Source organism: Neovison vison, chromosome 4 (genome assembly GCF_020171115.1).
Source record: "Neovison vison isolate M4711 chromosome 4, ASM_NN_V1, whole genome shotgun sequence".
In the NCBI taxonomy this organism is placed as follows: Eukaryota; Metazoa; Chordata; class Mammalia; order Carnivora; family Mustelidae; genus Neogale; species Neogale vison.
In genome coordinates this window covers 23,598,115-23,613,711 of record NC_058094.1, presented here as the reverse complement: position 1 = coordinate 23,613,711, position 15,597 = coordinate 23,598,115, and the positions used below count along the sequence as shown (strand labels likewise).

Below are 15,597 nucleotides of genomic sequence, written 5' to 3'. Positions count from 1 at the left end.
CTCTCAAGCCTAAATCCTCATTTCCACGCATCCGTGGGAAGCGGGGCACGAGACACTCTGGCACCCATGATGAAATGTGCGCATGAGCAAAGGAGACGACGGGGGCCAGATTTTGGAACACAAGCACAGAACTAAGAGAATTCTCTCGCAGGCTAGGCAGTTCACTCTACATCTGACCTCAGACAGGTGATTAAATGTATTCTGTTCATTTTTCTTTTGTACATGGTTTTATTGATGGAACCTAAAGAAACAAAACGCACATATTACCATGCATATTTTTATAGGATCATGGTATGTCAAAAGAAGTTAACCGATTATTTCTGCAAAGGTGTTTACCCAAATAAACCCCACTTTCTCCCCCATTAGGAAAAGGAGAAATGCATCTATAGAACTGTTTTAATTCTTCGAATTAAATCTAAAAGTACTGTCCCAGCTCTTCCACTCTATTCCAAACAGGTAAGTTTTTTAAAATAGGTAAGTTATTTTTTCAGAATACCATATCAAACATGACTTGAAATTATCTCATCAGCCCAATTCCACAACGTGCTTTTGGTTACACTGGCCAGGACCAAAAGTTTTGGCAGAATGTTCACCTGATACCAGAGAAGCCAAAGAAGGAGGTGGTGGTTGGTTGAAATATCTACACTTCTACCAGCAGAGACACCAAAATACTATGAAATCAATCCACTAGGAGCAGAACTAATGCACTCTCTGAGTCAGTTCCACTTGGAGAGAATAGTGTGGGCGATGTGTTAGGGATACTATCTATTTCCTTTGGGCCTGATGTATTCGTTGCAAACGAAAATATTTTAAAATAGTCTTTGAGATGAATGCTCAGAGCTATTGTTTCTTTATAATAGAAGGCTTATTTGTTTTACACATAACCATAATTTAAGGATGCCAATCATTTTAAGCAGTTTGCAAAAAATAAAATACAGACAACATGAGAGAAAATCATCTTGGTACTAAAACATCCTTTACATTAAAATATGTCAGGTTAAAGCCACCACTATACATATAAAGTTAATTTTAACCCCGTATGCTGACAGTATTTTATATTTTCGTATTCATTTTGGAGAATTCCACAAGACTGCTTAATTTCAAAGCTGGTTATAATACTTTTTCTTTCTCCTTCAAACAAATTTTTAGACACCAGTTGCCTAAGACGCAAATGAGAAAAAACTAAATGTCATGTAATTTTACACCATTCACAATATTTGCAATTAGAATAAATACATGATTTTCAGATATCACTCTTCTGAAGTAATAACGAAATTGTGCAAATGACATAAGACAGGATCTTTCTGTAGTGACTCCTTAGCAATGGCCACAATATCTTATCACAGAAAGGGGTGGCGGGAGAGCTGAAATCACTGTTCTCTCAGTTTCTGATGCATCAAAATGAGTTTCTGAAAAGATCACAAAAGGAAAAAAAGTATACAAAATGAGTGCAAAATTAATTTGCAGTTAGCGGTAAATAACAAGAGTTCTATAAGAAGAAAATCCTAAAAAGATGAAATTTTTCCTCTCCTTTCAGAAAAGCTTAAAAAAACAAAACTAAATGTTTCAAAATCAATGGACTTCAAGCAATCCAAGAAAATTTGGAAAACATTTCTCTAAAAACCAGTCCAGGGCTCAGGATGTCAACTTGGAAATAATGGAAGCATATTTCGCTTTAAAATTCGAAAACTTTTCAAAGACAAAAATTCAAGTTAACATCCCAGTGATTAACTCAGGGACTGCTTAGCCAAGAACAACTTTCGGCACTTAAAACATAAAACTGTCAGTTTCCTCTGCTTGGAGACAAAACATACAAAAAGCAAACATTCACTGCTATATTTTCCTAGACATGAAAGACAGAACTAACTTGTATAAAAGGTGATCACTCTAAATATTTCTACCAATTATTATATTTATGCTATAGCTCCTAAAAATCAGTTAAAAATTCCAAATCTCAGAACAATCACTAGGAGAGGGCTACTATTCTAATACATTACTCCCTAAATCTCAATGGAAATAACAATCATTTATTGAACTTCAACTAGAGCTCAAGGCACAAATATGTTAAGCAGCCTGTGCTTGATATCACTGAATATAAGCTACTATAAACAAGTAAAACTCTCTACTAAAAACTCTAAAGGACTGACAGCACGATACTTTGCATTGTATTTCTTGCAGATCTAAAGCATACTGATGGCGAGAATAATTTAAGTATTTTCTTCCCTGAATCAAGATACATTCATATCAAACATCATCTGTGATCAAATGGCCAAATTCATATTTATAAACTTGGAATACAGAGTTTGGTGGAAGCACTGAGAAACTAACATTGTCTTAATCTTTCTGCCAGAAATATGTCACAGTTGGTGCTTACAATCATTTCAAAATTATACCACAACTTTATTTAATTTCATTCAATGCATTTCCTCATAGAAATGGAATGGCAAGGGCCTGTTCAACAGCAAACAAAAGCATATTATCATTTTATAGCATACAAGTTTCTTCTTCTTATACTGCTCTCCCCCTCCAAATGTACATACTATGAAGAAATGTAGGTAAGAACCCTACAGGTGGCACATTTTTCCACTAAAAGAGAAATCTTTATTCCTCCTTAAACTGAAATATTAGATCCCAAAGAGGAGAAAAAAAAAAAATGGGGAAAAAAAATGGTAATAAAGCATGGCAGAATAATCCAGAGGAAGCAAGTCTGCTCCCAGTGTAATTTTCTTTAGCATCCTGAAATGAACAACACGCTGCCCGTGATCTCTGCTTACTCCTCTGAAAACCATCCAGAGGATTTTCAAAAAGGAAAAATTCTAGTAGTGTTTTCAAATGCCAAATTAACTTACAGGACTTCCAGTCCTGAAGAAAAACAGCACAGTAGCTAGCGCACCAGAAGCTAGAGAATGCTTTTTGTCATGCAAGGCCGGAACTGATGAGTGTGACCCCAATGGGGTTTATCTAAAATTCCCAAGTACCACAGGCAAAGTGGTCAAAGTTTCCTGTGTCAAAAATATATAAATAAATAAAGCCATAGATTGCAATAGTTCCTTACGTTATAAAAATGGATTATACAGTATCCATATCTCCCCTTCTGTTCAGATACATATACACACACATATATAACTCTACACACACACATATATATCTACACACACATATATCTTTTTAAATAGCAACTGAACATGATACAAACAAAAAAGAGGAAAACCTGCTTACATTAATATCTATCCCCCTATTTTCCATTTCTAGTCATTACGGGCCTCATTTCTAAGTGTTTATTATTGTCAATGATATATCAAATTACTCAGGGAGTGAGAAGAGCATGTATACACATAATTAAAATTAATAATGATGCATAGAGCATTTCTAGGAGTAAAAATATGTGATAGGTCCGTACATAAGCACACACAAGTATGTGTAACACTTAAGAGTTAAATGTCTGACAGACTGAACACGCAAAATCACGTACACATATTTATACATAAAATGTGTACATTGTGATTCCTACTATCGGCTTAAAATCTTACAAGTGACAGTTTTCTTAGTTAAAGTTTATCAGGAGACAAAGAAAAAGTGACGTGTAAATAATGAGGACACTCTTTCAACAACAGAAATTGTCTTAAGAACAGGATATTTAAAAGAAGAATAAAAAGTAATGGGTTAGAGAGTTAAATAAAGAGTTCACAGTCATTGAGGTTTAGATGACAGTGAGTTTCTTACAGTAATTTACCACATCTTTCATGTCATGAATATAATACAACTTTGTCCTAAATACAAAAGAGAAACACCTCTTAGGATTTGCTTACAAGTTACAGAAAATAATGTTTCGTATTACTCCTTGCTTGTATGTAATTGCTTCCACTGGTCACTTACACCTAAGTTATTTTCTAAAACGTACCTAACCTTGAAGAACTGATGTGAAAATTTTGCAATGATACTTCCAATAATAAGCTAAAGATGGTATTAAATATAATCAGCTGTGTTTCTTCAATTCATAATCAAATCAATTTATTAACGTAAAAATTCAGAGGCCAGATACAGCAAATACCCGGTTTTAAAAGATCTCAAGGTATATCCAGGAACAGTTGATAAAATAATTATTAATCATTCAACAACTGGGCTAACATGTCGTGAGAAAAATTAGTAACATGGGTCTTGACTAAAATTAATATATATATAACTGGTATTAACTTCATCAGTTGAATGGTATTTTTAAAAATCACAGGGAGTGAGATTCTCTTTCAAAAAAATTTAGTGGCATCATAAAATAAAGCTGAAAAAAACCCCAAATCTCTTTCAGGATCTTTTATACGTTCAGAACTACTTAATAGTATTGAGAGCATTAACACTCTGATGTATTTATTTCCATGTGTTTCAGAGCTAAAGATGATGTCTGGATAATGACATCACAGAGAAGTCACAAGAAGTTAGTTTTTAAAGTGTTTTGCCAATCTTGCTCTCCTTTCAGAACCAAAACTATAATTAAATTAACCCTCAAAAAGGTGTTGGGATACATCAAGTAATTAAAATGGGCATTACAAAGGTTAAAGTCGTTTAAAAAAATGTGTACTACGTTAAAATTCCATTCAGTGCCTGTAATGCGAGACATTCTATACGAGTGAGAATACAGATATGTGTACGTACATGTATGCACTAAGTTAATATGAAGTCACAAATTCATATGCTGCACTTGTGCATAGCTCAGAGAAAATAAAGCTAAAACTAGATTAGTAATGCCTGATCCCTTCGCACGTGAAATGTATCACGTAATAGAGAAAACAGATTCCACAAATGAACTCCTGCCCTATATATTTACACTATTTATAGATGTGTCTGATCTCAGACATAATATATGTTTTTATAAGGAAAAACTGCAATACTGATCTACAAGAATCCGCTGAAAGCCATGTCGTAGAATCTAATCGAGAAGCACATGTTATATTAAAAGTATTTGTTGATTAGTAAGTTTCGTAAATTCTATCCAGATTCTACAAGTGAAAAAGCTCTGAGGCTTTGGAATCTTTTTTAATCTTTTTTTTTTTTTTTTCTACAGCTAAAATATATTTAATGTCTAAGGAGCAGCTGTGGTGTATTTATCATCCTATCCTGGGTTCATTCTAGGTTATTCTAATACTCAATATATTATTATTGTTTTTTAAAGCTTAGGACATATACATTAGATACTATCTTTGAATATGTTTATTATTCTCCATAATACTAGACTACTTACTATCAGGAATACAAAATGATTAACAGAGCAATTAGAAATGCAAACAGGAGAACCATGTTCCCTTCAAATAAAGGAAAAATGAAACAAAATAAACTATGGGCACTTGTATATTTCCTTCTAACACTATCCACTATAGAAGGCTTAAATAGCTGACAATGAGTCATTGTTTATTCAAATGTTAAACAAATTGAACATATAAGTTAACTTCTGAGTTAGAAGTATTTGGAACATTTTCCAGAGCCTATTTTGACTGTGTCAATTACCTAGATACCAAAGTTGTTGTATTGTGTTGCTTGATGAAATAGGACATACAGCAACCCTCAAAACCAGTATTACAAGCCTGGCAAATAGCATCGCACTGGCGTGACGCACAGAATCCATCACCCTAGGGAAAACGCATTGGGTCACAGTACGGAGTCTTTACATGTTCCATATTATTTCTACATAACGTTTTGGGATAGAAGTGTAAGCTGTGAAGTACTATCCCATAAAAAGATAATATTCGGAAACAGCTCTGCCACTGAACTGCTCAACAGAAACAAACGGGACTTGAAAAAGTTCTTCTTCAGAAGCATTTCTGAAAAATACAGTGAAAGGGGGCATTTTGATTTATAGTTCCTTGCCATTTTTGAAACTGCTTAGTAAATTCGGAGCAGATAGGAGTAATATGATAACGATGGCTTCATTAGGTTTAAACCCCATACCCATTTCAAACTTCTAGACTTCATAAAGTAGGTCATATAACTCCTTAAAAGATTCCTGTTTAAAGGGCAGAGTTAGTGGTCTCCCATATTAAAATCCACCATCCAGGTGTAGCTGCCTGTCGTCAGTGCACATACCTGACACCCGTACCACACACCCACAACCGCATGCACACACCCCAGCAATAATTTAAACACAGTATAGCTACCGTGGATACTACAAGCATTTGCAGGCATTTCCATTGCTAGCTTTCCTCTCATATTAGAGGCATCCTATTAGTAACTACCAAGAAAATTACACAAATCAAAATATGTTACCTTTGTTCAAACAATACTGCAGTTCATTATACAACTGAAAATGTCATCCTTAATCGCTCAGGAACCAAGATAGTGGTGGGTTCTTGGGAGCAGAAGTAGTGCGGAATGGTTTGAGGCAAAACTGAAACATATTGTTTAAGTAAACCTTAAGGGGAGGGGATCATATGCGCAATTGATGGATTTTTTTTTTTTTTTTTGTATCATCTCCCACAAAGCTTCCCCAACCCCTCCCCACCACTGAACAGAACACACACTGCTGATATTAAAGGACTGGGGCTCGGAACACCACCCTCTGCCTTTTTTTTTTCCTTCTTGCTAAACTTTATTACTGTTCCCTCAATTTTGAAATAATAAACCGACATTCATTAAATAAAAATGCCATTGCAAGAAACCCATAACTAAATTTATGTCTGAAAACTCTGTGAAAAATAAAATAAAGTAAGACTAAGATACTCTCACTGAACAACCTACAGCTTCAATTCCTAAAGTTTTTCCTGACAAATCCGTAAGAAAAAGAGGAGTTAGCAAAGAAAGAATGCCCCTGATTTGAACTAAAATCTTAGCTCTCAAAGAAAAACTGAAAAAGACATAAGATAAGTCAAAACTGTCAAATTTCTATGCAGAGAACCCGTCAACTTCCCTGAACATGCGGAATACCTTTGTAATTGTAAAAGCCTTAAAAGACATCTTAAGGTATCTCTGTGATATCTAATTTCAGGATATATTATTTTTTAAAAAAATACGCTCTGTGTAACGAAAAGAATAAACAAAAACTCTCAAAACAAATTTAGGGTTAAAAGCCAAGTCCAAGACAAGTAACCAGAAGATTTAGACCTTACGAAAAATTCACACCAGCAACATTGATACTCAGTTCTGGCCCACCGTATGGGGCGGAGGGCCCCGTTTCTGGGTGGAGTATCTTTCCCCAAGGAAGGAAAAACTGGCACAAATCTTTCTGCCCTCCGAAAAGATGTTCCTACTTGCCAGCTTCTGAAGTTACCCTGATGTCAATGAACATCACCAACATGTCTCTTAACTGGAGAAAGTTCTGTTTGCCTGTGTAAGGTCAGGAAGAGAGAAAATGACGATTAAAAAAAAAAAAAAAAAAAAAAAAAAGGAAACTAAAAACACCGTGTGATACACAGGGTTAAAAAATTATCTAAAATTGTGCGAATAAAAGAACCACCAGTAGAAACACAGCGATCCTTAAAATTAACGCTTTCAATCTAAAAATATATTTTTGTAAAGTTTCATCTATTTTCCTTCCTCTGCTCATAAAAATGATTAATGTCACAATTAAACTTCCACATTTCAGACTCTTGCTAACAGGTGTAGCATTCTTTATATAAACACATTCATTGACCTGTCGCCATTGATAATCTTAATTAATTCATCTCAATTGAAACAAAAACAATGGTTTTTGGGGTTGTTTTTTTTTTTTCCAAATAAGAGAGAAATCACACAACACAAATACCCACTCTCCCCAAAACCCAAAAACTGTTTAAGTTACGGTAACCTGAAATGCACCAGCCATCACAGAGAGCAATTGGAGAAATCCAGCAGTGCTCAGCAGGAAAGATTTTTAATAACAGATTGAAAAACAAGAATAAAAATAACTGCATCAACAGAGCCTTTCTTCCTCAGGCCACAAGCCCGTTCTTACTTGAACTTTTTTTTTTTTTTTTAAATGGCATTTTGGCCACTAAAACCAATCCAGAACATTATTAAAAGTTAAAAGCTACCAATTACTTCTGTCTGTTCTTTTAAAGCAAAGTTTGGCATTACGTCAGTTGGTTTAAAGAAAACAAGAAAGAGAGAAAGAGTAGGAGAGAAAGTTTCCTGCTTGTATAAACTAAACCACCAGGGAAGGTGTCTAGCCACTTGTAAAGTATTTACTGCAGGTTTTTAAAGAGCTAGAAACATTTTAAAAATTAAAAGTTTTCTTTCTTATTTTTAATGAAACATGCTTAGGACAAAAAGCGTACCCTTAAAGTCTTTTAGGGGAGCATTTTGATGTTATTTGTATTTCAATTATAGCTTTGAATCAGAAAATGATTCCCAATGGGGCTTCAAATTTGAAGTGCATAGATAATTTCATCTTTGTTTTTGCTACTTGGATTTGTGCTTTTAGGGAAAAAAAAAAAATAGCGGGGGGGGGGCGGTGACAAAAAGTCGACATTGCTACCATAGCCTCAGCCATCAGTCAGCCTTCTTCTCAAAGTAACAACAATTCAAATAATTTTCATCCACAGATCCTTCCCCAAATTCAGTGAAAGAGGTCTCCTTAAGCCCAAAGATCTCTTTCTAAACTAAATCCAGTTCCACGTTATTATACCCATTAAAGAACCAAACCAAAGACGAACAAATTCAGTTTCCAGGGACCTGAAAACCACAAAGCGATAGGAAAACCCTAGAGGTGACCATAAGAGTGATATTAAGAACAGTATTTATAAAGGTCATATATAACTAATCAAATATCCTATATGTATAAACAAACAGCCTAAGACCCACTCACATTTGAGGATAAATTTTTAAAAGTGGTTATTCCCTCTGCAGCTCTGTTCGCTACTGAACAGTAGTATAAAACAGCGCTTGGCATTTTCGAATATTTACTTTAATCCACTGGTTAAAGCCTGAGGAAGACAAATAATTTTGATGATTGTAAAAAAACTCTGCCTAGTTTTTTTCAATGGAAATAACTACGAAGTGCGTTAGTCTTCTATATACGTGACCATCACAGGAACTTCAGAGAAGAAGTTGAGATTTCTATCTGGCAAAGGATGTAAATTTCTTCATATTTTAGCTAAGGGGGGGCCCCCGCAACTCCATAAATTATAAAACTATTATAGTAACAAAGAATTCATTACCTTCTGTCTGATGATACCAAGAGCTGTAGTCATCACATAAAGTAGAGCCACATCTAGAGATGCTGTCATGAATTTCCCCAAATTTCAAAAAATAATAAATAAGGTAGATAAATGATTAACAGGACTCAGAATTAGTTATCCATGGTACTAGTAGTTATAACCAGCAAAATGGGGAGAGAAAGAAACCTGTTACCTGAAAGCTTGAGCAAGGATGAACATCAGAAAACAAGTCCATACAACTTGCCTGTTTTTATCAAATTGATTATAACTTGTGAGCTTCGATATTTGGGACAGAACTGTCTCAGTTTATAGTTTTCTGTGCCTGCCAAAAACAGATGCAGACTACCACACTAGCTGTCCTGCGGAAACTAAATTAAGCAAAGGCAAATACCAAGTGGAAAGTTGTCAGTCTGCTGAATGAATGGCTTCATTTTACACAGCAGAGACTATCTTAATAAGAATATGTTTTAATGTGCACCAGTCATCTTATTTTAAGTGTATCACTTACTTCAAAAATAATAATTTTCCCTTTAAGTCAATTATAAACACCTGCCCATAAATTTCTTAAAGTCTATTTGGCTTTACATACAATAGCACAGTGTTATTACATTATTGTTTGCTACCCAAAGGGGCGGTGAAGTAAAAAAAATAATAATAATAATTTCTATAGTATATGCATTATTAAAAAACACTAAAAGGCCAGTTAGCAATATCTGTGCTCATTTCAAAATCAAAATAAAGTTCTAGCTCAAAAACAATTTTCTATAAGTCTTTTCAAAAATTTCAGTAACACCTACTTACTTCCACAAAGAAGGTAAGAAAAGGGTTTATTAAAACTTAACACCCTTTGGTGTACTTAATAGAAATGTGCATATCACTAATAGCAAATTGTGATCTTTATTTCTCTCTCTCTCTGCACGTGCACGCACACACGCGCGTGCACACACACACACACACACACACACACCAAATAACAACAGTAATAGAAACATCACTGAAATACTAAGGTCTTAAAGGCAGCTTTTCAACAGATGTATCCATTTCCCTGTTTTGAAGGTTTTCCTTATGAATGAAGACTCCCTTACGTGTATTGCAGAGACCTGTACCCTGGAAATCACAGTAAACTCTGAAGTACTACATGACTTAAAAGAAAAGTAAAAATAAAACTGAGAATATGGAAGAGGCATGTGCAACTCACTTATGATCAGTACACTATTACAGAGTCTAACCCATTTTCAAGCAAAAATTTTACTAAATTGTTTAAAACACTAATCATCAGAATGCTGAGCTCTAAAATCAGCCTCAGATCTCACTACTATGACATCTTTCTCCTTATTTTTCATGTTACCTTTCAGAGACAAAGGACAACATCTAAAAAGCAGCAGACACCCTTACAGCGTCCAGAATTCAAAGGAGTGACAAACTTTTTTTGTAAGGAACTTGCTGTGTTCCACCATTTAGTTGGAGAGCGTCAGACTTGATTATTACGTGTAGGAAAGCATTCTATACACATATATCCTAACATATAATAGATATATTGGGAAGCCGTAAACATCAACTCACCCGTGGCAAATAATACTTTGCCAACGGAGTATTAATGAACCCTTGGAATGCTTCACATTTAGAGAAATCAAGTCAGAATGTGGCATAGAACTCCATCTCCCCGTCAGGAGTTTTATTTTCACATTGTTAATATTCAAAAATAATCGCCAAACTTCGGCACGCTCATGGCCCTGTCTATTTTACTGACTCTAGAGATGTTTTCATCCAGGGGTAAAGCTTTAAAAGGAAGTTATGAAATCTGAGGAGAGATAAGCTCTAAGAACAATACGTTTGACTTGTTAAGATTAAACATGTCATTAATAAACTTTCACTTAAAGGTAAAAAAAAAAAAATCCTCAAAATGTTGGTATCATTTCCAGACTGTCCTGTCAGCATCACAACTTACAGGAAACGCTTCATCTTCCCATACAAACCCTATATTTATTCACAACCCTGGCCGACTTGGAGAAAGAAAAAAAAAGCCCACACCATTTTTGAGCGAGTTTGCTTTTTTACATTAACCGATGGAATATCTGAGAAAGCGTCCTAAGCAAATGAGCAACATGTAAGAAACTTGACAACAGTGAGCTCAGAAACTTTCATTCTCATTTTGTCCACGTCAAGAACTGGCCGCCGCATTACTTTCCTTTGCTGCCCCTTGCATTTTTAACTCTGGCAGCCTTTTCTAAATGATCAACTTTTCCTAAAACCAGCAGGAAAGTAACATGATGCCAGCAAGATCCACAGGTTTTTAAGTTAAGAGCTGGACGACTTTGAAGAGTGGCTCGAGGTTCCTATAGTATTTTTTCCTTTGAACAATCATTTTAGCCAACAAGCAGGCCTCGAGTAATCATTTCTTTATAAATCTCTCCCCAGTCCTATCTGGAGATCACTTCGTCCTTATGTTTCCTCTCAGACCCTTCCCTGTTCACCTGGTGCCTTTATAAAAGTTCAATGGATCTCCAAAAGGTCAATGAATCCGCCCAACTTCTCTGCGATCTCACTTCTCCGCTCTGCTTCTCACCACTTACCTCACTTAAAACTCTGGCCGAGATTTTTCCAAAATAGGATTAGGAGGAATATTCTATCATAATTTTGATTCATCAGTAAGATCCACCGCCCTTACTCAGAAACTTCGAACAGTATCAACTCTGAGGCCTAAAGACATATGAGGAAGTAAAGCAAGACCTCAAATGTAATCCGTCCAAGAGTCCCTCTGAAACCCACCAGTCCTTCTAGCCTTCTGACTTAAATTGCTTTAGAGTCTCAAGGCCATAAAACAGTTACTGACTTCCCAGGGGAACGGGGGAAGCACCACCATCTCACACAGGTACTAACAAAAAAGCTTTCCCAGCAAAAACAGCTTTGCACTTCAAACAGCTCCCACCTCCGCCTCACCCTGAAATTATTCATGGGGTCCTATAATCCTGGAGTTATTTGAAGGGATAGCCATGTTTGCCTTGGCCTTTCCAAGATGCGTTTCTCTGGAACCCAAACAGGAACTAGACAGAAGGCGAAGCGCCCGTCCGCCGGGATGTCCCACCGCTGTCAGGCATTTAATCACCGTCCAGTGTCCGCTGACCCGCGACACATGGGCATCACCCGCGCCGCAGAGGAAGTCTGCCCCTTCCTCAACCCCGACGGAAGCGCCTGGGCAGCAAGGCCCTGCCACATGGCACGGACGGGGGCACAGACCCCTCGGCCAAGCTGCCCTGAGCCACGCAGAGGCGGGTGCATCAGGGGATGCGACAGCCTCCCTCTCCAGCCCGGCTGGGCCTTTAAGGCAAAAAGTTTGAAGCCTGGCTTTGCAAACTCTTCAAAGCCAACGCCAGTTCCTGCGCTGTTTTCCCACTTCGGGGACCACCCCAAGGCCCCTCTCTGAGCCCCTCCCGACCCTCCCAAGTTGGCCCAACTTACTACTCTGCATGCTGGTGCCTAGTCTGCTCCCGGCTTGTCAGGAGCCCCAGAAAACTTGCAGCGGCGGCGGCGGCGGCGGCGGCGGCGGCCCCTCGGGTCCAACCACCTCCAGCTCCTCCGCTGCGCCCGGTAGGAGAGAATTAAAATCAGCCAGAAAAGAGACAGCGAGGGGGAGTGGGGCTGCGAGGGGGAGGGGGCACCGGCCTAAAACTTCTTTTTTTGGCAAATGGGGATTTGTTTTTCCTCCTCCCTGGCGGCTGAACTTGACCCTCCTGACTCCAGGGGCTACTGCGGTTTGAAGTCGCTCGTTTCTAAGGCTCAGTTGCCTCAGACCCACCGAAAGGAGGAAAGGAAGGGGGGGAAGAGAGCAGAAGAGAAGAAAGAAAGAAAGAAATCACACGCGCAAAAAGGAAGAAAGAAAATGCATGTGAAACCCGAGAAGCCTGCGCTTGGCTTTCTGCACACTCTCCCTCTGCTTTTTTTTTTTTTTTTTTTTTCAAAGAAAGTCACTTTTAATTCCCAGGGCTCCCCGCTCGCGATCGCCCACATTTTGCGCACACACGCGCGGGCGCAACACTCGCGTTGCGGCGCCCCGGGCCCGGCCGAGGGGCGCCCGCGCCCCCCGTTACCCCCCGCGGCCCCCGACCCCGCGGCCCGCCCGGGCCCCTCCTTACCTGTTGATTAATCGTCAAGAACACCCTCGGCAGCCCGAAAGATGGTGGCGCGGCGGCCAGAGCCATGAACCGTCTTCTGTTGTTTGCAGAGTTGATCTTGGATTATTGGGGGGGAGGGGGGGGAGAAAAAGGTCTTTCCTGCCTCCCCCCCTTTCCCTTCCCTCCCCCCCTTTATAAAAAGAGAGAGAGAGAGAGAGTGAGAGAGAGAAAGAGAAAGGAAATAGAGCAAGGATGTGCCCGGTGCCGGGTGGGAGAGGGGAGGGGGTGTTGTTTTTTGTTTAAAAAAAAAAAAAAAATAGGAAGGCGAGAGAGCGATCGAGAGGACGCGGGGTCTGGAGAAACGAGCAGCACCAAAAAGAGGACGCTTGAGATTGCAGTGAGATCGGGTCTTTATCAGAAATGTTATCGCTTGTCAGGACCTCAGTCTCCGCGCATTACGTCAGTTTCAAGACACCAACACTATTAATATCAAAGGAGCCTTCGCGGAGGAAAGCGCCACCCCAGACCGAGCTCCCTTAAAGAGACAGCGCGCGTCCCCGCGCCGCCGCCGCCGCCGCCGCCGCCGCCGCCGCCGCCGCCCCGCCCGGCTCCGAGCACCCGCCGCCGCCGCCGCCCGCCGGGACCGGCCCCAGCCGCGGCGTGCCGGTTGCGCGAGAACTTCGCCCGAGTCGGAGCGCCGCAAATGAGAGCTGCGCGGAGCCGGGACCCAGCTACCTTCCCGCCCCGCCTCTCCCCCCTCCTCCTCCCCCACCCCCATGTGTGAACGTGCGGGCTGGAAACCGAGGAAAAAACCGAAAGCTTTAGGAATAATGTGATAAAGGCTAGGACCTACCTGGGGCGTGGGGGGGGGTGCTGGGGGGCAGGTGGGGGCCCGCGCGTGGCGGCCGAGCCGATGGTCCCAGAGCACCCGGAGATGCTATCATGAACAATCAGAAGAACTCTCAAAGTGCTTCTACCTTTTCGGATGTTACTTTCCCTTCTCTCTCCCCGTACGACACGGAATTGTGTGTGTGTGTGTGTGTGTGTGTGTGCGTGTGCGGCCCCTCCCCCGCCCCTTTTCTAGGACGAGAAGAAGTCTTAGGACACCTAGTCGGTGGTCAGTGATTCCCATGCGTTGGATGGCGAGAGGGCTTGAGGAGAACAACTTGAACTCTATCCTGAGTTGGAGAAGTGCGGACTGGGGTTGCTATGGTTTTCTGAGCTCGGGGGAAGCTAGCAAGCTCAATGGGTGCTTAGAGGGGGTACTACAAAATAGATAAAATGGGAACATTATTCAAATGCTACAAGATTAATACCTGCTGATCTTTGGAGGTTCAGTAGCAGATAAGAAACTCTGAATTAAAGCATGACATTCTTTCTACTACTTCACATCTCCAAATATTCTCACTGTTAAGTGAAATTCCCTCCACGTGAAGTTACTGAATTGAGCGGGTTTTTTTCTTCTTCTTTTTTTTAACTTCTAAAGATCAACAATGCATAAAAGAGACCCATGACAGGCTTCGAAGTATAGTAGGTGTTAAAAACTAAGTAAACATTTCTTGGGCGTTTGGACTTCATTTTCTTCAGCTGGGTGACTTTAAGTGGCATGTTTTTCCTCCAGTGAAAGTCAGTTTAAAGTAATTTTGTGCTAAAAGGAGAAGCATCCTTCCTTCTCCAAACTACAAAATGATTAAAATTAGAATTTAGAGGTACAATCATGAATCTGTGAAATGAAGATGAAGTAATTTCCTCCAAAATATTTTCCACTAAATGATTCTTGCATCTTTTAAAAGATGAATATATTTTCGAAACATCAGAAGTGAAAAAGCCAATCATTTAAAAAAAAAATTAAACATAAATCTGTGCTTTTAGAAACTTACTCCTTTTTCTGTAAGGTCTTCATTTCTACCTAATATACCTAGTCAGACAGATATGTGATTCCTTTCTGTAGCATTTTTATTCCAGAAGGATTTTGGTAGCGTGTCCCGTACACTCTCTATGAGTAAAAAAGCAATAGTTCTTTTGCAATAGAAAAAATAGGTAAAAGAGTGGTCAAAATGCAATTTCACAATGAGGCAAACTATATATTCCCTAAAGGAGTGAGAAGACAATGAACCTTAGATGCATGGAGTTATTCATATGTTATCATCAATTTAAATTAATTTGGGAACAGAGTTAGATTTATGTATAGTCCTGCTTGCAGGGAAAATTAATATCAAAATCCTGAGTAAATCTCATAGTCAGCTACTAATGACCACCTGCATATTTCCACACTAGAGTCATTTAATACTGTCCACCACCAATTTCCACTGTAAAAAGTATTCATATATTAAATATAGACCTTTATTTTCTTTTTTAAGCCATAA

The 15,597-nt window shown here is 38.9% G+C and overlaps 1 protein-coding gene across 4 annotated transcripts in view; it reads right to left on the bottom strand.

The window, feature by feature from the left end:
- Window positions 1-13,402, bottom strand: part of TRPS1 (transcriptional repressor GATA binding 1) — a 255,059-nt gene extending 241,657 nt beyond the window's left edge. For all 4 annotated transcript variants that reach the window (XM_044245064.1, XM_044245068.1, XM_044245066.1 and 1 more), the window contains exon 1: window positions 13,253-13,402. The gene's annotated coding sequence lies outside the window, so the exon portion shown is untranslated. The remainder of the gene's footprint in view (window positions 1-13,252) is intronic.
- Window positions 13,403-15,597: the final 2,195 nt, after the last annotated feature.